General features: G+C 39.8%; 1 pseudogene; it reads right to left on the bottom strand.

Annotated features, from left to right (window-relative positions):
• Positions 1–4,888: 4,888 nt before the first annotated feature.
• Positions 4,889–23,183, bottom strand: part of LOC125916064 (zinc finger protein 565-like) — a 32,066-nt pseudogene continuing 13,771 nt past the window's right edge.

The raw sequence follows: 23,183 nt of genomic DNA, 5'->3' as shown, positions 1-23,183 counted from the left end.
GACTAATTAAGCATTGGACTTCGGCTCAGGTCATGACCTGGCAGTTCTGAGTTTGAGCCCTGCATTGGGCTCTGTGCTGATAGCTCAAAGCCTGGAGTCTGCTTTGGAATCTGTGTCTCTCTCTGTGCCCCTCACCCACTCATGCTCTGTCTTTCTTTCTTTCAAAAATTAAAGAAAAGAAAAAGAAAAAAAAGAAAAACAAAGAGTTCCAGAAACACAGGCCATTCCCCACAACCTCATGGTCCACCTGTCTTACAGGTATGTGTAACTTAAAGTGGCCTTATGAGAGCATTCTGCTGAATGAGATGAAGAGAGAAGTGCCTTGAAGGGGATGGCCTTCCTTCAGTGAAAAGGAGTGTTTGGAAAACATATTCCATAAGTCCTATCAGATTTACACTCCCTCCTTGCCACGTGGAACATGGTTTGATAGCTGATAGTGGGGCAAGCATCTGTGGTCATGAGAGAGCAAGAGAGCACATGCCTGCAGGTGGACAATACCAGAGGGAAGACATAGAACAGCTAGAGCACAGCATAGGGTGTCTGAGCCATGTTATCAGACATGAGCATCTACCTACTCACTGTGTACATAACACAAAATACACAGCTTTTTCCCTGTGTACACATTGACCTTCTCATGGTATAGCTGAACACAAAATAACAGCTATCCCATATTGCATCGTTATACTTCAATGTGCCCAAGTTAAATGTGAGCACAACTGCTACCCAACCTCATTGTATAAGTTTCTACCACAGACAGAAGCCCTCAGAAGATGGGTGAAATGCATCATGTGCTGTGAATGAACAGAGGGGCAGTTAGCCTAAAAACTAGGTGGACTGTATGAGGCAGAAGCGCTCACTGACTGTGTCTGGTGAATTGCTCCCCAATTAATCAGTACCTTGCACAATCTTCAGAGTAGAACACTCATCGTGGGGCTCATGCAGGACTGAGTTTCCTGCCAGCTGTGGATCAGCTTCCCTGGAATGTCATCCATCTACAGTGGATCAGACCAACATGCGGTTATAAACCTAAGATTCTAGTGCTTTGTGGAAGGACAGCGCACACCTCCTGATCCTGCCGGTGTCCAGAAGGACTTCTCATTTCCAGCATCTACTCTGCCATGTGACATTGGGAAGCTATGCCCACAACATTTGTATCTTCCAGCAACCCCTCTCCTTCCACTGCCACTGATTTTGGCCTGAAAAGTACAGGAATCTCTGTCATCCAACATCACGTGTCCTCAGCACTACACAGGGACATATGAAATCACAAAGATAGGATCTGACTTCTCTGAAACCCACCTCATTTGCCAAGTCTCCATCTCTGTCACATTTGTTGATCAAAAGTAGCTTCCTAAGCCCTTGCAGTGACTAAAAGAGACTCCCTACCATTTGTGTCCCACATTTCGAGTTCTCCATATTTGCTTTCAGTAGACCTATGTTACACTCAAAGGATACCATCATTATGTTTCATCTGCCTTCATAACTGTCTCAGTGCCAAGTGCCTGAGTTGAACCTGTGGCCCATTGACACCTCTGTCCTCTTATCTCAATGAAGTGGTGACGATGTTGTATCTAAATTTTAAATATAGCCTCCAGTGATCTGTTTAAAGATAATTTCTCATTGCTCAGAAAAATTCCAAACTACTCATGAGATGTTTCTCAATTTGCCTCTCTTTTATTAATCCTTTGCTTGTTTCAGTTCTTAAATGCACCATATGCACCAGTTCTTAAATGAAATCATATGGTATTTGTCTTTTTCTGACCTATTTTGTTTAGTATAAGACTCTCTACCACCATCTATTTATTGCAAATGGCACGATTTCATTCCTTTTTATGGCTGAGTAATAGTCCATTGTGTATACCATATCTTCCTTATTCATTTCAGTCAGTGAACACTTGTGCTGGACTGTTGGAAGCAGAAATGCTGACTGCCACTAAGAGTTGAACGGTTCCTCCAACAAGTCAGTGCCTCAGACAGAACCAGAGCACAGGATTATACTCATCATGGGGCTGACTGAAGGGAGGATGGTCCCTCACAGCAGTGAATTAGCTTTCCTGAGAGGTCATCCATGTAGATTGGATCTGAACTGAAATGGGGTTATATACCTGGGGTATTAGTGCTTTGGTGCAACCACAGCACACGCCTTGCTGACCCTGCCTATTATAGTGTTCAGAAGGCTTCTTCATCTCAATTATCTACTCTTCCATGTGACATTTTAAACCTATGCCCAAAGTGTTTGCATCATCCAATATGCCTTCCTCCATCCACTGCTCCTGATCTAGGCCTGGGCATTTACAGTAATCGTTGTCATCCAACAGCATCTATTATTCAGTAACACAAGAATTCAGTTAAATCATGAAGATAAAATTGGAATCCCTTAATCATCAGAAACTCACCACATTTGCCAATCCCTTATCTCCATTACATTTATTCATCCTAGGATGCCACCAAGAGCTACTTATGACTTTGGGTGACAAAAGGGAACCACCTCCATTTCCTTCCCCACATTTGAAAGAGAGTTCTTCACATCTTCTTTTGATAGCTCTTATCTTTCTCTCTAAGGATGGTGCCATCATCGTTTTACTTATATTTGCATTCCACATCCTAGTGCTAAATGTCTGAATTAATAGTGTGTCCCGCTGGCCAAACATCTCTATGATCTCATTTAGGATTTCAGTGACATCACTCTAGTCACAACAAAGGCAGAGAATAATGTTTTTGATGCCTATGTAGAAGAAAACAAAAATGAGGAAAAATAGAATCGGATATCTAGAGATAACTAGGAATTAAAGCAAGTAGTTGTTATTTTTCTAAATCCAGAGAGTCAGTTGTGTAACTCAGGACAGGTGTCTTCTCTCCACATGCAGAATTCATTATGCTACTTCTCTACTTTGCATATTTTCTTATCTCTTCCCTGGGACTATAATATCACTCCTATTGCAATATGTTTATCCTACTTACGGGGTATCTATTACACACCCAGCACTGTCATATATGCATGTTTACTTCATGTAAATATCAAAACAACACTTCCACATATGACATGGGGCATATACCTTTATTTGGGTTCATGGTGGAGTGTTTTAGTGTCTTTGGGCTAAGTCCAAATTGGGCCATTCGCTAAGGCAGTTTTAGGTAAACTCTGTGGGAGTCTTCTCTAGAAGACATACAAGAGTAAAGCCATGAGGGATAGGAGAGATGATTCCTCACAAGGGTGGATTGGAGATGTCATATCAGAAGTTACATTAACTTGTGACTCTTCAGGGTGTTGTTTAGGGATCATAGTAGTGAGACGGGTTGATCCAGTTCAAGGCCCCTACAAAACTACTGGCTACACAAAGTAGAAGCCAGGTAGCATTATCATGGAGTACTTGAGGTAAATGTTCAACAATATCCCTAGAAAATCTGTAATATATACATCTAATATCTCAGCAATACCAACGAGGTAAAAATAAAACAATAGATAAAGTAGGATAAAAATAATCACACATTATTTGAAGCTTAAGGCCACTGAGAAAATGGATTACAGGATATATTATTGGATTGCATTACCAAAGACTTGATAGGTACCATCAGTTACCTACAATCTTTAATAAAATGAGGTATATTTACACTGGTAGTGGGATAACACTTCATGCATTACACATTGAAGTTCACACATTAAAAAAAACATTGCTTTTGGGGCACCTGGGTGGCTCAGTCAGCTGGGTGGCTGACTTGGGCTCAGGTCATGATCTCACAGCTCATGAGTTCAAGCCCTGCGTCGGGCTCTGTGCTGACAGCTCAGAGCCTGGAGCCTGCTTTGGATTCTGTGTCTCCCTCTCTCTCTGCCCCTCCCCTGATCGCACTGTATGTGTGTGTGTCTCTCTTTGCTCCTCCCCTGCTCACGCTCTGTCTCTCAAAAATAAATAAACATTAAAAAAAAATTTAAAACATTGCTTTATTAGTTAAAGCATATTAAATTCACACATAGACTAAGTTATGCATTTCAAATCCACTCTGTAATCCTTGTTAAAGATACAGAATACAAGCATTCAAGAAGCTGTTTCTGAGGCTGATATCAAACTGGGAGTAGTGATTTCCTTGACAGGCTTGAGGTAATTCATATTTTTTAAAATAATAAAAATAAAGCAAAAATTGAGACTTTACTATAGGCAGCAAGTTCTGAGTTCTAAAAGTTCTAGGTCCCCTTTGGCATGAGCTTTTGAAATGAAGTAATAGATTAGATTTTCTCATTTTAGAGAGGTACTTTGTTATCAGATTAAACTACTCTTAATTTTGTTTGATTAAGATCAAATTCTCTGTAGGGGCACCTGGGTGGCTCAGTCAGTTAAGTGTCTGACTTTGGCTCAAGTCATGATCTTACAGTTCATGAGTTCAAACCCCACGTTGGGCTCTGTGCTGACAAGTTGGGGTCTGGAGCCTGCTTCAGATTCTGTGTCTCCCTCTCTCTGCCCCTTCCCTGCTCATGCTCTCTCTCTCTCTTTAGCTCTCCAAAATAAATAAATATTTTTAAAAATTAAGAAAAAAAAAAAAACAAGATTAAAGCCCGTCTAACATTGGAAAACATAAACCAGAAAACATGTGATATCTGTCTCCAGTGTTCTCAGGATTTCTGCACCAAAACCCAATATGCACACCATTACACTGACATCTGTCTCATATGAGGCAAAAATAGAACTTAGAAAGGGCTTAGCATACAGTTCCTCAAAAATACAGAGATTTCCTCCAGGGGCCTCAAAACAATGGAGAAGATCTCAGATTATGGAGACTTTTGCACCCCAAGGGGAATCCTTTGGCTCTCACACAGATGTGAAGAGCCATCATTGGAGGTGAAGGAGAATCCTTAGGGAACATAAGAGCATGGTAATATTGGTTAGAAGATGTCCCTATGTGAGGGGGAGGAAAACAAACAAACAAACAAACAAACAAATTAGGTTTCTCAAACTATTTCCTTTCAAGGAGAGCTGCCTGAACCACATTTTAAGGTTTAACTTCCTCCTTCACATTTGGACCTCACCTCTCTCATCTGCTTTATTCATTCCCATCTATCTGGGTGTGTGGCTACTGTCTCCTTTCCCTTCACATTCCAAGACTCCTTTTGCTCCAAAAAGATGACCAGGTCTGGCTTAGACACAACAAGACCTGTTTTAGAAAAAAAAGAATAGAAAATCGCTGGGAATTCTAACCTTTGATCGACTATTGTGCTCAGTAGAGAAGAGAGGACATTTTGGAATTCAGGAAAATGATTTCCCAAATGCTGTAGCCCAACAGATCCTTTAAGAACACACAGGAGGGATTTCCCAAGTTCATATCTTGAACTGAACTTCCAGGTACTAGATATAATAATAAGGATTGGAAATTGAAGTTTAAGCTGTGGGCAGTACTATTTTATGTCACTCAATATTTAGAATGGCCACTAATCTACAGAAATGATGAGGTTATCCTAAGGAAGGGAAATCTAAAACTGAAAAGGAAACATCAGGAAAATTTTTCTCTGTATCTACAAACCCCTACTTCTTTCCCTTACTACAGGGAACTGAATCCCAGCCATGCAAAGAGGAATTTTCCAAGAGACAGTCTTCAAAGGAAGGAACAAACCCCTGAGTGTGGTTTGGGAAGTCTGGAAGGAGTTATCCTCACCCATGAAGAGGAGGTGTCCATAGGTCTCTAACATCACATCCCTGTACAGTGCCCACTGACTGTGGTTCAGGAATCCCCACTCTTCTTAAGAGAATTCTATGGCCACATCCCTGAAGGTCAACAGTCCCTGCAATAAATACCACAGTTACCAAGTGGACACAGACAAAGGTCATAATGGTACCTGAGATGAAAAAGGGAGTTAATGTCACCAGCTAGACCCCAGCACCTGATCTTTACTGCTTACCTGCTTGTACCCACCGAACTTAGTCCTACATTTTACTTAACCTCTTCTTTCCATCTTATCTTTTACTTCAGGCAAAAGACCCCATGGGCACACTGACCTCTGGTGGAAACAGAAACTATGCAGCAAAAGATAATGACTACCCTGAGGAAGAGCTTGGGCAGGCCCAATTTGAGCTTAACCCCTGCCTCACACCTATGCAGATGGACCAAACAGTAACCCAAGGAGTGACAGGCAATTACACATACCTCATTACAATACTAAAATCTCCACCCAAGGAGGAAGACAAACCTCATTTAAATAAGAGACAAAGTAGGTATAGAACTATTGTCTTAAGGTGAATGTGTGGCCTTATACCCAGCTCTACAAAAGATGGCAAGACCCCTCTTTCTAAATATCCACTCTAACCCTAAAAAAAAAGGAGCCCATTCCCTTTTTCTCTCTGTGTCTCTGCTTTGGAAGTTATTCCCTGTCATCTCCTTACTGGCTGCAAATCAAGTTTCCTTTCTGTGACAACCCCACCTGGTGTAGTTTTTAGTTGTGACTCTATTATATTTCTGGGTTTTAAGACCCTCAAGTATGTTATTTATGTGATTCTTGTTTTTTGTCTGAAAATGTAAAGAAGTAAATAGGAGGATATTTCTATGACCTGAGTGTGGAGTAAAATAAAAACCCACAGAATGGAGTTCTGATTTAGAATGTCCACTCCCAGAAGTCAGTATCTCTACTACACCAAGGTGAAAGCCTTCATTGTCCAATAGAAACTGATGTGATGTGGGCTGGGAGCGAAGGGTCAGAAAGTATTCTTGAAACATTTTTGGTGCAAAGAGATGTATTTATTAAAGCATGGGTAGGATGTGTGGTAAGAAAGACCAGCACTCTTTTAGTGAAAAGCCATTGCTTATATAGTTTTAAGTTGAGAGGCAGAGATAAAGGAAGTTTCTGAAGCAATTTTCACATGTTAAAGAAGACACAGGATCCTGGAGTTCTGACTGTTATCAACCTAAAGTTGCTTTTTACCTGTAGCAAATACTAACACTAAGGCAGTTGTGAATTCCTTGAGGAATGTCATACTCTCCCTGTCCCAAATATTTATTAATGGGCTGCAAGTTGAAGGAAATTTCATTTTATCAACATTTCTTTTGCCTTTGGTCTCCTCATGTGAAACTACAAGCAAGAGAAATTGAGAGGAAAGAAGTTTCCAGTGTAAATGTCATGGTTTGTGCACATCATTAGTAATTCCATCTAGGAATGAGATCCTAAGATCCTAAGATCCTTAGGAATGGTAAGAGGGATAATATGAACTTTATAGTGGAGGAATCTGGCAGAGAGCAACAAGCCAAATAAAAGAAGGTAACATCAGCTTTAAGGAAACAAATTAATATCAGTGCCTAAGACACACCGAAGGCACATTACCACTGGTGTGTTCTTGTGGTCACCAAACATTAAGTCAGAACATACACGAAATTTTGAGAATACAATGGATTAAAACAACCTTCAACCACATATAGTTTCCATGTCCTGCAATATCTAGTATATTTTATTCATTTATTTTTGTTCATTTATTTATTTTGAGAGAAAGTGTCAAGTTGGGGTCATAGGGAGAGGGAGAGAGACAGAGAATCCCAAGGAAGCTCTGCACTATCAGCTCAGACCCCACTGTGCGGCTCAAACTCATGGACTGTGACATCATGACCTAAGCCAATGTTGGTCGCTTAACTGAGCCACATAGTCACCCCTCTAGTATATTTTAAATAGAGTATATATTTCACATTCTAAAGAGCAAGCTACCCATTATTATTAGAGTAATAATAGTAGTGAACTTTCCAAGTTATTCTGGGCCTCATATCCACTGTGTTTATTTGTAGATTTCTTTTTTTTTTAATTTTTTTCATTGAATGAGAGAGGGGGTGGAGGGGCAGAGAGAGAATTCCAAGCAGGCTCCACACCACAGCATGGAACCAGTTACAGGGCTCGAACCTGCAAAACCGGGAGATCCCAGGTCATGATTCGAGTCAAAACTTAACCAACAGAATCACCCAGGAACCCCTATTTATGCATTTTCTTAATACTGTCTTACGCAGAGCTGATAAAGCATCCAGATGGGACCGAATATGAACTGTTTTCCTTGACTGGAATCCCAGGACCAGATCTCATCAGCAGTAAGAATCTTGGACTCATTGACTTCCCCTGCAGATCTGTCACAAAGGGAATATTTACAATACATGCAAGACTTTAATTCAAAGTGACAATTGTTGATGCCCTATTGGCAGCCAGGATGGGGAGAAGAGAGAGAAGATTCTGGGTTGTAGGGGAGGAGTGTTCTAAAGACTTAACCTTGCGTATCATTTTTGTGAAGGTTTTCAAAATTAGGTGAAAACATGAGATAGAAACATCAGAAGTAGAAAAATCAACACTTTCAACTTCTAAATGCACAGAATTTCAGGAGAAAAAGAAGACAAGGACTCTCACCTGGGACACCATGCTTACCTGAGAACTGGCCATCTCCTTTCACCTCATGCTCTAGACTTCTTTCTGAGGATATTTGTGGAGAAATCACAGCTGCATCAGGAGAATATGGTCTCAAAGCCTACACAGCCTCTCCACTAGTATACTGCTTGTCCATAGGCAGGACTTTTAAATGCAGAAAAGGCCCAACTTTCCAGTCCCTTGTGTCTTGAGCTTTTCAGCAACTATGAGCTCTTACTTGGGGACCAATCTCCTGACTTTTCCTTCTCTGCCTTCAGGGGGCCTCCCCTCCCACAGACACCCACAAATTTTGCTACAGAATAGGAGGAATGTGCTACATGGACCTGACCCTCCCAGACTCCTGTAGAGGAGAACTAGTTGCCTCTCCTTGAGCCAAAGCCTGCACTCAACTCTCTTAAATTAATGGAAAGCCTTCCTGCTTAATCCTGGCCTCACTTAGAATCACCTGGAGAACTTAATCGAGACAGCACTGTTGTTTCCACCCTCACCAATGGATGGACTCTGAGGGGGAGGGCAGCAGCAATGATGGTTTTTGAAACTCCACACGTGAACCTATAGGGAAGCATTTGGGCAAGTGACCAAGCAAACCACATGAACCAAAGCTATGGTTGTTGTCCAGATTAAAATCCATGCTTTCTCCACTGATCAGAATTTCTCAACATTTGTACATTTTCCCTCTTTCTGCTACAAAGGGGGAGACACCTTTACAAATGGAGTTTTCCCTTATATATGCAAATATGTCTTTCATAAGAAACTTATACTGGGTTTAAGAGCTTTTCTTTTATCCATTTCTTTAAAATAACAGCCTACAATCATCCTTAGGCCAAAGATATGTTTTGGGTGACAAAATGCTTCCCTTCAGTAGGGAAATGCTTATTTCCATAAGTAACTGACACACAGTTTTCCAAAGTGAATCTACTTTTTACGCTCCCATAAGCAATATATGAGAATTGTAATTTCTCAACATTTTCAACTGAGAATTGGTGTTATCCTTCTTTATGTTAGCCACTCTAGAAACTATTGAGTGGTTTCTCACTATAAATATGAAGTGGTCTTACTCCAGTTGTGCTGGTGACTCAAATTGAAACCACTTAAAAACATTAAGTTGAGCAGAAATCAAAATGACTGCATTAAAACATTAGTGAGCTACATATTAAACTAAGTATCAAAAAAAATTAAAAAAAATAAACTAAGTATCATTTTTCATTTCTTCCTCAAATCTCCCCTCCTCCCTCTTTAGCTTTTCTTCAAGATGCTGGTAACACCCTGAAAACACTGACAGAGCAGAGCCTGCTTGGGATTCTCTGTCTCCCTGTCTCTCTACCCCTCCCCTGCTGCCTCTCTCTCTCTGTCTCCCACTCAAAAAGAAATAAACACTTTTTTTAAAAAAAAGCAGTACACAGAAGTAGAGAATAATAGTGCATGTGTTTCAAATGAAGAAATCTTCCCAGATATCTGTAGAAGATATCTTTTTTATAAGGTCATATGATTGTACATGACATTTCTTAATAATTATTTGAGGCCTGAAATTATTGAAATTATTATTCATAGGTCATTATACTAGAAAAGAACACTTCTTGAATGCTTGTAATCTGTATTTTGAACAAGGATCACATAATGGATTTAAAATGCAGCACTTAGTTTATTTGTGATCTTCGTGTATTTTAATGATTAGAACATAATGGTTTTGAATGTGTTAACACTGATATGTAACGAATGGTGTATTATCCCGCAACGTATATTATCTTACCTTACCTTATTTCAGAATGTAGATCACAGATAGTATCTACCACCTATTTGGTAACAGAGTGGCATAATAGAAGTAGTAATATGTTTTCTCAGTAGCCTCAGGCTTTAAATAATGTGTGGTTCTATTTCCCACAGTTTATTTATTGCCATGTTTTCTCCTCCTTGTAGCTTCTGGGACAACAAGATGGTTATGTTACAAACTATGTAGGTGTACTGTAGACAGTTTAGCTAAAATACTCCATGATGGTGTTACTTGGCAACCATTTTGTGTAGTCAGTTGGCTTGCATTGGACTTGACCTGATACAAGACCTTTTCAAATAAATAAGGTAAACAAACAATTACAAAGACAAAATAAGGTCTTCTGAGGCCTCTTTGTCCACTCCCCAATCTTCTTTCTCAATAGACACTAGGAAGTCACCTTGTGCTCAGGCCCCAAATCCAGTGCCATCTTTCTGTTTTCTCCCTTCCTAATCTCCACTCTCATTCTATCCCTTTGCTGTACCTTCCTTTTCCTGTGAAGCACCTTCTGCTTCCTCCTCTCCTGATCATATTAACACAGGCTCCTTTAATATTAGTCTTCTGAAGATATGAGGGGACCCAAAATTTCTTATCCTCCCTGGAGTAAGGCTGAACTTTGAGCCATAAAGATTTCTTTAAAGTGAATGAGGAACCCACAGGTTTGCTGACGACTTTAACATAGTTATTCAGCATCACCTGGCTGGTTTCTCAGATTTATATCAATTAACCCACATGCTTATTGGTGAGGACCGGGCCAAACATTGGATAAAACTAGCCCAGTGGGAACATCATGAACAGGATCTAAAGAAACAGACCCCTACCTTTTGGCATGATGCTAGGAAAGTCTCTGGAAAACCCCACTGATCAATTATAATGGCTTTTCCCAATTCTGTCCCAATCAGAACAAAATTCAGCCTGTACACAGAAGCCTGAAGAATCTCTTCATAATGATTACAATCAACTCCAACTTCTCTTTAAAAAAAAAAGTTCTGGTCCTTAGATGTTGAATCCACCCATGTAGCATTTAACTGTGTTCGTTAATGGACTGATCCAGAATCTTTCCCTTTTCGTGAAAATGACCAGGATGGAATGGGACGCTATCTCCACTCCTGATTTAATTAACCTGGCAAACCAGATTGCTCACACCCTGGAGAAATCACCTAGAGAAAAGATGGCTAAAATTTTTCAGTATTCAAATCCAACAAATGAATGCCCCTAACCAAAACTGGAAGCCTTGGCTCTGCAATTGCTGTAAGGAACCAGACACTGGGGGAAAAAGAGGGCTACAAATTTAAGAGCCTCAGACACCTTCAGCTCTTTAGCCAACCTTTTTAATGTCTTCCTAGTTCCCAATGGCAGGGCTCCAAGGAACTATAGGGGCTGTTCTGAATCCTCAATTGTTCCTCAATTGGCTTGGGGAAACTACTCTCCCCATTGGGAATAAACTTGTCTCTGTCCTTACTGACACCTAAGCTACCCTCTCAGTGCTCAAGCCCACTGCTATCAAGCAGCCAGCCCCTGTCTCAGAGCACTAAAACAGTTTCAATAATATAGGTCTCTAATAAAACACAGCATGTCCCTCTTTTGGAACCTATTGCCTTGTGTCTGGACCCTAAGAGCATTACAAACCCTATTCTCCTTAGTTCATCTACCCCAATTAACTTAATGGGCTGAGGTTTCTTGGTGAAATGTCATGCCAGAATTCTTTTTCCTAAAAGGGGAAAATAATTCTACAATTTGACAGTAGTAACCACAATTGGAATAAAGGAGGAAATAAATGGCCCTTCAACATGTTTTCTATGCTCTGTCTCTGATGGCACTTTAGCTAAGGGTAGGGGTACTGATCACTTATTCCTATTGGATCAGCTACCATCCTCTTTATGAGGAAAATGGTCAACTGATATTATTGTAATCCACAGTGCACCTCCCATCAAAACTCAAATAGATCCCTCAAAATCTCTGTCTGGAATTAATCATTACCCTATAAATAAAGAAGTCCATCAGGCATCAAGCCCATAATAGAGTATTACAAGGCCCAGAGCCTCCTTATGCCCTAACCTAATCCTTGTAACATCCTGATTTTACCTGTGAGAAAAATCAAAGCCTTAGGATGGAGGTTTGTCTAGGACCCATGAGCAACAAATAACATTTTTATCTGTTGGCATCCTGTTGTTTCCAATCCTTGCACACCTAGTGACATTGATTCCCACTGAAAGCAAATTTTTCACTGAAATGGACCTATGCAGTACATTTTTAAGTATTCCAGTTGATAAGGATAGCCAGTATCCTTTTGCCTTCACTTGGGAGGAACGGCAATACACCTGCTCAGTAATCCTCAGGGTTACACAGAGTACCCAGCCTATTGGTCACAAACCTTAAAGGCTGTTTTGAATGACAAAGTTTTCTGTAGCCTCTCCTTTGTTACATTGTATACATGATTTGCTTCTCTGCTCCCTTCTCAAGCTTGTTCACCGAAGACATTTTCTACCTGTTGAAACTTTTGCCCTTGAAGAGACATTAAGTCTCCAAAAAATAATTGCAGCTTGCTCTCACTTAGGTTAGATATTTAAGGCACCTACAGTCCTGACAAGGACTAGAATTGGATCCAGCTAGACTTTGAGGCATCCTGTGTAAGTCCAAACCTAAGACTAAGCACTAATTATGAGGATTTCTTGGACTCTGCTGGTTATTGCTGAAATTGGATTCCAAACTTCTCTTTTAGGGGTCAACCTATATATGCTTTACTGAAACAAAACAAAACAAAACAAAACAAAACAACAAAACCTAACCCTATAATTTGAAATGAGGGGATGCCATAGCCTTTGATAGTTTAAATAAAAGTCTAAAAAATGCTTTTTTATTTGGACACCCGAATAAGGAATGTGACAAAGCCCTTAATCAGTCAAACTTTTCTGGATATTAGAGAGTTCATAGTGAGAAGAAACTCTACTTATGTAAAGAATGTGGCAAAGCCTTTCACCAGCACTCAAATCTTTCTGAACATCAGAGAATACATACTGGGAAGAAATCTGAAAAATGTAAATAATTTGGTGAAGGTTTTCACCATTGCTCAAAACACTTTGACATCAGAGTATACATACCTGGAAGAAAACCAGCCAACACAAATAATATGGCAAAGGGTTTTGCCAGGACTATAACCTAAGTAAACATCAGTGAGTGCATGCTGGGGAGAGAACTGACAAATGTAAAGAATGTAGCAAAGCCTTTATGCAGAACTCAACATCAGCTCAACATCACAGAGTATATACTGGATAGTAACCATAGAAATATAGTGAATTGGGAAAAGCCTTTGCTTTAAATATACATCTCAGACAAAAACAGAGGTTCATAGAGTTCATATATCTTTAAAGATGAAAAAAATTTGCAATGTATGAAATAAAAAAAACAAATCTAAATATACATCTGAGAATTTATAGTAAAAAGCACTAAGCCTACACCACTTTTCAGGCATTAATCTAAATCACAGTATTTATTGGAGAGAATAAGCCAAAGTTGAAGCACTTAGATCATTTATAGTAGAGCATTCAACATGCATGGTTAAGGGTCTGACCCCTATGCAGTCAAAACAGTTGTATGATTTGACTCCCCCCAAATGTAACTATGAATAGATTACTGTTAACCAGAAACCTTATTGAGAACAAAAGCATTTTGATCAACACATATTTGGAATGTTGTAAGTAATACCATGGAAGCAACAACTCTCAGATTATTATATTAAAGGAAGAAGACAGACTTTTGACCCATTGTAATCTGTACTTTAAAAAAAATGTTTATTTATTTCTGAGACAGAGAGAGACAGAGCATGAGTGGGGGAGAGGCAGAGAGAGAGGGAGACACAGGATCTGAAGCAGTCTCCAGGCTCCGAGATGTCAGCACCGAGCCCCACGCGGAGCTCAAACTCGCAAACCACGAGATCATGACCTGAGCTGAAGTCAGACACTTAACCGACTGAGCCACCCAGGCACCCCTGTAATCTGCATTTTGACCAAGGGTTTTGCAGTGTTTTGTTGAGACTGTTTGAACTTAATACATTTTAATTAGTGAAACTGAACAGATTTTAATGTGTTAACACTGATGTGTAGTGAAGAGTGTTATTCTTGCACCAGCCTCAACCTACTGTATTTTTCTAAGTTTTTTTTTTTTTAGAGAGAGAGAGAGAGAGAGAGAGAGAGAGGAAGAGAGAGAGCATGAGCAAGGAAGGGGCAGAGAGAGAGGGAGAAAAAGAATCACAAGCATTCTCCATGCTGTCAGCACAGAGTGTGACGCTGGACTCTATCTCAAGAACCTGTGGGATCATGACCTGAGCTGAAACCAACAGTCAGATGCTTGACTGATTGAGCCACCCAGGCACCCCAATCTACTAACTTTAAACAAGACTGTTGGTAAACAGACGCTAAGAACAAAATACTGTTGATTTTAAACACCATGGGTTTGAACTGTGTGGGTCCACTTACATACATATATTTTTTTAACAGTATAGTGTAAGTGTATTTTCTCTTCCTTATGATTTTCTTATTAACATATTCTTTTCTCTACCTTATTTTATTGTAATACTGTATATAATACACATAACATAGAAAATATGTGTTTATCATCTATGTTTTCAGTTAGATTTCTGGTTGATGGTAGGCTATTAGAACAGTTATACATGGGGTATCTGGGTGGCTCAGCCGGTTGAGCATCCGGCTTCGGCTCGGGTCATGATCTCACAGTTCGTGAATTCGAGCCCCGCGTTGGGCTCTGTGCTGACAGCTCAGAGCCTGGAGCCTACTTACGTCTCTGTGTCTCCCTCTCTATCTGCTCCTCCCCCCACTCATGCTCTGTCTCTCTCTCTCCTTCAAAAATAAATAAAAATATTAAAAAAACAAAAGAACAGTTATACATGTATTTTCAACTGCTGGGGGTTGAGGACCCAACCCCTTCATTGTGCAAGAGTCAACTGTACTTGTGAATTCAGAGGGATCTCATCACAAGTATTCCATTTTCACAGTAGCCTTAAACCTCAAATAATTTAGACTATTTTCCCCAACTTTATAAACTGTATCTTTTCCTCCTTTTTGTAACTAATATGTTTGAACTTAACATATATTTAATTAATGAGCTAATTTAATTAATCCAATAATTATTAATTATGATGGTTCTGGAATAGATGATATAGAACTATTATTGAGCTTGTGGCTAACTTCTTGGTATTGCTGTCTTGGACTTGATTGTATGTAATCAAGCTGCCTGCAGGCGGTTTGAACTGACACCAACTCGTCTGCAAAGTCACATGCTAGTGCAACTTCCTGATATGAAGTCCCTATCAGTCCTTAAAAACAACACTCTCCACTCCCAGTCTACTTACTTTGTGTACCCCTTACAGAATAACCCCACAGAGTTTACCATATGTCACTCATTTTGATTTGAATTGTGCATTCTACACTTGGCCCAGGAACATGGACCCTAATAAAGGCATCTTCCCTGGTTCCTACCACTCTCTTTTCCTGCACTGCTCCTTGATCCCCTTGTGTAGTCCTTTCAAGGCTTATTGTGCACATCCTCTAGGATCTATGAGTAATACACTTATCAATGTTGATTACCTTCATGTTCTTTTATTGAACCATGGCTCACCATCCAATGCCTAAGGGCTCTACCTAAGAAATACTAATTTAGCAAAGTCACTACTTTGTTAAATATAATTATAAGCCACACCTGCAGAATTTTAAATCACTCTTTAAGAAATTTCTGTTCTATAATATTCTTTGCTCTTGTGCTTTTTCTGAGTGTACTGAACAAAAAAAGATTCCCATGGTTTTGATATGCATGGAATGCAAATTGTAAACATGTAAAGCTTAAGATATAATTTAGGTGTAACAGCATTAATGACAAAAAGTTTGTGTGTGTATGTGTACCTATATCTTCAGAAAAGAGGAGGTTGGATCAATATAGATAATATCAGAATTTCAAAATTGATGATTTCCTAGCAAATTTTAAATGTTCCAGATTCATAATGGGAATAAATTTGCTTACATAGCATTGAATTTATTTATCCCAAATCTCATGACTCTTGGTGTGAGAATTTACCCATGCAAATCCTCATCTACCTGCCTATTACTTGTGTGAATATACTCCATTTTCCTTGTTCCAGCATTCATAAACCATTGCTTATATGACTTGCTCAGGGACTTTAAGAATGGCTTTCCTTGAATGATGTGGTGTTCAGAAATTCATTCAAAATGGAAGTAATTCCACTGTGATCATGTTAAGTTGTATGTTGTTTAACTGATATGTTTGATTGAACACTATGCCAGCTTTTTTCTTCTTTACTTCACTTTTGAGAAATGACATCATCCAAGTTGTTCATGTTACTGTGACAGTTTATTCAGGTGAAAACATGAAGAGATCATGAGTCATGGGTTGTTTTGATATTTCCCTGGAATGAAGGACATAGGACAGTGCTGGGTAAGTAGCCACTATACTACACCTAGGAAGATAACAGTATTCCATTAGAAGTAATGTTACTTTCTCAGGTAGAGATGAAAAGCATCCAGACTGAAGTATTGGAATGAATTCTGCATGTGCAGACAGAACACCTGTCCTGGGCTGCACTACTTACTCTGAACTTAGGAAGGTAAATTCTACTTGTTTCCTTTCCAAATAATCCCTAGTTCTTCTATATCTCCTCATCTCCAGTCCCAGACATCTATGCATCATGCTGCCCCCCTCCCACATCAGTTTCTCAGGCCCTTGTAGATTCTCATGTGAATCTGACCAATGAGAAATGATCTTTAAACAGATTATTAGAGGCCATATTTAAGATTTTTTTAAACTTTTTTAAATGTTCATTTTTGAGAGAGAGAGAGACAGAGACAGAGTGTGAGCAGGGAAAGGGGAGAGAGAGGGAGACACAGAATCTGAGCAGGTTCCAGGCTCTGACCTGTCAGCACAGTGCCCGATGTGGGGCTTGAACTCTTCAACTGCAAGATCATGACCTGAGCCAAAGTCCGACACTTAACAGACTGAGCCATCCAGGTGCACTCATATTTAACATTTAAATACAACATTGTCTCCACTTCTTTGAGATAAAAGGAAAGAGGTGTCAATAGGCCACAGGTTTAACTCAGGCACTTGGCACTGAGACAGTTATGAAGGCAGATGAAACATAATGATGGTATCCTTTGAGTGTAACATAGGTCTACTGGAAGCAAACATGGACAACTCTTGAAATGTGGGACACAAATGGTAGGGAATCCGTTTTAGTCACTACAAGGGCTTAGGAAGCTACTTTTGATCAACAAATGTGACAGAGATGGAGACTTGGCAAATGAGGTGGTTTTCAGAGAAGTCAGATCCTATCTTCATGATTTCATATGTCCCTGTGCAGTGCTGAGGACACGTGGTGTTGGATGACAGAGATTCCTGTACTTTTCAGGCCAAAATCAGTGGCAGTGGAAGGAGAGGGGTTGCTGGAAGATACAAATGTTGTGGGCATAGCTTCCCAATGTCACATGGCAGAGTAGATGCTGGAAATGAGAAGTCCTTCTGGACACCGGCAGGATCAGGAGGTGTGCGCTGTCTTCCACAAAGCACTAGAATCTTAGGTTTATAACCGCATGTTGGTCTGATCCACTGTAGATGGATGACATTCCAGGGAAGCTGATCCACAGCTGGCAGGAAACTCAGTCCTGCATGAGCCCCACAATGAGTGTTCTACTCTGAAGATTGTGCAAGGTACTGATTAATTGGGGAGCAATTCACCAGACACAGTCAGTGAGCGCTTCTGCCTCATACAGTCCACCTAGTTTTTAGGCTAACTGCCCCTCTGTTCATTCACAGCACATGATACATTTCACCCATCTTCTGAGGGCTTCTGTCTGTGGTAGAAACTTATACAATGAGGTTGGGTAGCAGTTGTGCTCACATTTAACTTGGGCACATTGAAGTATAACGATGCAATATGGGATAGCTGTTATTTTGTGTTCACCTATACCATGAGAAGGTCAATGTGTACACAGGGAAAAAGCTGTGTATTTTGTGTTATGTACACAGTGAGTAGGTAGATGCTCATGTCTGATAACATGGCTCAGACACCCTATGCTGTGCTCTAGCTGTTCTATGTCTTCCCTCTGGTATTGTCCACCTGCAGGCATGTGCTCTCTTGCTCTCTCATGACCACAGATGCTTGCCCCACTATCAGCTATCAAACCATGTTCCACGTGGCAAGGAGGGAGTGTAAATCTAATAGGACTTATGGAATATATTTTCCAACCACTCCTTTTCACTGAAGGAAGGCCATCCCCTTCAAGGCACTTTTCTCTTCATCTCATTGACCAGAACCCTTTCATAATGCCACTCTAAGTACCAACATATCTGTAAGACAGGTGGACAGATGAGATTGTTGGGAAAAGACAGCATTACCTGAACTATTTCAAGGCATCTGACACAAAGGGCATCATGCCTTGCATTGGAATCAGATGTCATTAAAATCCCCTGAAATATAGAGTATGTCTACCCAGATTCACAAGAATTTATCATTTACGCAAATGGAGTGCTAATTCTTTATTGGTGGTCATGAAGAGCTGCTTAACCAGGCAATTATTTCCTGGCTGACAAGAAAAATCATCAAATACAGATTCAAAGTGAGAATGCTGTATTCAACTCTATTATCAAACATAACATCTATTTATGTTTGCATGTGTTTCATATCTTATTTGATAAAATATTTGAATAAGTTCCAATTCATTTTAACATTACCTTGATGAAAGAATATGAAGACATGTGTATTTGTGGGTGATTACAGGGTGCTTGAGGAGGGCATTGAGGGAAGTGAGACATGGAAGAGGGGGAAGTCAGAGCCTTAAAGAATAATTCCACTTTCCATTGACCCCCTCCAATATCCTCTGCTGGATTCTATTTGAGCTGGTAGGTATCACAGTTGCTATGTATGTGTGTGACAAGAAGAATAAGAAATATATCACAACACCTAGAATTGAACCCTGTTCTGCTATGCCTTGTGGCAAACACATAGACTTGCTCTATGCAGTGTTCAGATGTACCTCAGATGTTTTCCATTTAGGACTAATGGTTTCCATTCCTTGCATATACAAGCCCAGAGGCCAACACCTTCATAGGAACAATCACACCTAGATCCTCCCATGACATATCTGTTACTCCAAGCCTTGACCTGGGGAGCACTTTTTAAAGTTTTGATTTATTTTTCATTTTTTTACTGTTTTTATTTGTTTATTAATTAATTTATTTATTTAGAGAAAGGGAGTGGGGGAGGGGCTGAGAGAGAACTATTTGAGAATCCCAAGCAGGCTATAGGCTGTCAGCCCAGAACCTGATGTGGGGATCAGTCTCACTAAACGTGAGATCATGACCTGAGCTGAAATCAAGAGTCAGATGTTTAACTGACAGCCACCCCACGGCCCCCACTTTTGCAGCTCTTTATACCTTCTCTTCAATTATTGTATTTTTTTTCTTCATCATTAGAATATGTGGAGGGAAGTGAACAACTAAGACTTTATCAGTGCAACTTTTCCAACTGCCAGACTCTTTAGTCTCTTGAGTAATGACCACCGTGTATCCAGGATCTTCTGTTTTTCTCCATGTCACTCGTTTATGTATTCATGACTCAGATTGTTATGTAGAATTTTAAGGTGCTCACATTTAGGTTCAATTGTGAATAATATAATCTGTTCCAGTAATAAATAATAAATTATAGCCATACGATGAATCCTTTTATAATTATTATATAATAATCCATACAGTTATGTTCTTTTAGTGGCTTGAGGAGACGAGGTCAGAGTCCAATCAAGCATGAAACAGTTTCTCCTGTTATGCAAAATCTCTTTGAATGTGCATCTTTCTTTTTTTAAGTTTCTTTATTTTGAGAGAGAGAGTGAGAGAAAGAGGGTAGGGGCAGAGAGAGAAGGAGAGAAAGAGAACACCAAGCAGGGCTCCATGCTGCCAGTGTGAAGCCCAAGGCAGCATTCAAACTCACAAACCATTTGATCACGATCTGAGTTGAAACCAAGAGTGAGACACACAAATGAGTAAGCCCCTTGTGCTCCTGAATGTGTATTTTTCAATATAAGTATTTTTTCAATATAAATATTTTATTTTCCTAACATTTACTTGGGCATGGGGTTTTGAAGACAGTTTCACAATGGTGCTTAACATGTTTGATGGTCCTTCAAGAAACTGATGCTTCTGATGGTCAGTGCAGAATCTCTAAGTAGCATCAAGCATAGGAAATAAAACCTGCCACAGTAGGTCTTGCCTTAATGCAACCTCAGGAGGCAAGAAGATCCTTTAACAAGGCAAAGTTAAAACCCACAAAATCTAGAATCATGACCACAACCTGTAACCTGTGTTAACTGAAGTAGAGGCTTTTTACAGTAGAATGCCCTGTTCAGGGACAGGAAACATCACACCTGTATCAAGGGTACTGCTCCACTAGGAACAGGTATATGCTCTACCTGATGGCCCAGACTCAGCCTAAGGTTTCTGGTACCTGGATCCCTATGGGGCCATTAGGTCAGTCTCACTAAGGACACTCTCTGTAGCAACAAAGGCTGTTTGGAATGTTTGGGGATATTGTATGTAGGCCTCAGCCTACACCAGATATGGCACCAGAATCTGAATCTGCTTCCATCTCAGAGAAAGATGAGTGAGTCATCCAGTGTCCTCTCCTCCTTCCATAGAAGGAAGCTCCTTCGTGGTACCCAGGTGGGACTCATTCCAAGTTCTTTCTACTACTTTGAGAACACTGAGAATGTGTAGAGATGCAAACAGATAGAAACTTATTGTTTGCATGGCATCTAGTCATTAGAAAAACAGATGGAGAGTCATGATTCCTACTCTGTAGGAATTTTTAGACTAGAGCTAATGGGTACATTGTTGAACTCAGACTGTGGAGTCACATAAGACAAAGAGGTGGTATACAGGGGACTTTGATGCAGCTGGGCCAGTTCTCTTTCTGTGTGTGTGAGTTCTGGTGTCACTTCTGATGGGTCATCCATGGACCAAAGAGTTTTTATTAGTAGTAGTAGTAGCATTTATTTTTCATTCTTGTTAAGAATACAAGTTTTCTAGGGGCGCCTGGGTGGCGCAGTCGGTTGGGCGTCCGACTTCAGCCAGGTCACGATCTCGCGGTCCGTGAGTTCGAGCCCCGCGTCAGGCTCTGGGCTGATGGCTCAGAGCCTGGAGCCTGTTTCCGATTCTGTGTCTCCCTCTCTCTCTGCCCCTCCCCCGTTCATGCTCTGTCTCTCTCTGTCCCAAAAATAAATAAATTTGAAAAAAAAAATTAAAAAAAAAAAAAAGAATACAAGTTTTCTAATATAATTGTCCCAGAAAATTCTAATTGTTTATGGTAAGTTGCCTTTTATTTTATTTTTATGAAATAGAATGGAAAGAGACTAAATAGGTTAAACTAATAAGAACTCTGGGTGTTAAATTTCTCTGGGAGACCTAGGACTGAAAGAGCCAGAAGTACCCCAGAGGCAGGGAGAGAAGAGCTTGCAGCCAGCCAGCTCCCTTCCTCACCCAAACCAGATCCACCCCCTTGTGAGACTGTGTCTTGGTCTAGCCTGGCTCTGGAATCTACTTTTCTAGGACAGATTAGAGGAGGTGAGATTCTGAGTGGTTGTTCCTTTCATCTCCCAGGGCAGATTCCAAAAACCCAGAAGCAGATTACTGGGAGCAGAGGACTATATATTTTAGTGTCTTCATTTCTGCCTTTCCTATTTAATCTTGTTTTTCATGAGTCTTTCATCCAGAACCTATTTTGTATTTCTGCAGATCCAATAGTTGCTCACGTAATAAAATATAAATATATGTATATATTATGACATGATTATAAGAATCTAACATCCCACCACCTCATATACTTAAGAGTTTTGATTTTTGATTTTCATTTTTGTTAAGAACATCAAAGATACACTCTCTTAGCAAATTTCAAGTATAAAAGACATGTAAATATGTGTAGTCTCCATCCTGTACTTTAGATCTCCAGAATTTCATGCATACCTGAGATTTTGTACCATTTGGCTAACATCTCCCACTATGCCCTCAGTCAGCTCCTGGGAATCACAATTCTTCTCTTCTTTAGGAGCCCAATGTTATTAGATTCCAAATACAATTGAAATAATACAGTATTTGCCATTTTGTGTGGCTATTCCACTTAGTGTAACATCCTCCAGACTCACCTGCACTGTCCCAAAGGGAAGGATGTCCCTCTTTTTTTTTAAGGTTGAATTTTGTATTTACATATAGAGAGATGATAGCTATATAGATAGAGATATCTATATTTAAATAGATATATAGATGTACTATATACTACATAAGTTATATATTATTTATGATACATAACATTCTGATTTTATTTTATATCATATATATGACATGTTCCATAAATACTCCTCCTAGAAAGCAGGGAAACTACAGGGAGATAATACTTCCTATCTTCCCAAATGATTAAACTTGATAAAGTGATAACTCAAAAATGGAGGACTTAAGCTGATCATACATTGCTGATGAGAGTGGACCAACTACAGGAAAACTGGCATTTACTATAAACATTTTTCTATCCTGTTAAAAAATGCACACACAACAATGAAAACTCTCTGAACTTCAAATCTAACCTTCCTTTCTGCATTGTTCAATTCATCCATATTTCACTCCTATGGTATGCGAATGTTCTTTTTCAATCAATAGGGAAACAGAAAGCAAATGGGTCAGACATGGTATCTACGTCTTCACGGTTATTGTGGGACATCTAGTGGCCACTTGCAGGATATTATGGGGATTAAATCACATGTATGTGAAGTTCCTTACATGGTGCATCGCAACTTCCTTGTAAACAGGAAATTAGTGCTTAATCCACATTGCAGTAATTGATTTATATGTGTTGTTTTCCAAATAGAGACTGGCTCAGACATTAGTGCATTCCAGAGCCTTCTCTCAGTAAACTTTAAAGTGCTGTGAAAGCATGTTGTTCTGCAGGATGGTGATAGTGGTCTTTGCTGGGAAAAA

The sequence above is a fragment of the Panthera uncia genome, assembly GCF_023721935.1.
Source record: "Panthera uncia isolate 11264 chromosome E2 unlocalized genomic scaffold, Puncia_PCG_1.0 HiC_scaffold_19, whole genome shotgun sequence".
Classification (NCBI taxonomy): domain Eukaryota; kingdom Metazoa; phylum Chordata; class Mammalia; order Carnivora; family Felidae; genus Panthera; species Panthera uncia.
This window is presented reverse-complemented; position numbering and strand designations above follow the sequence as displayed.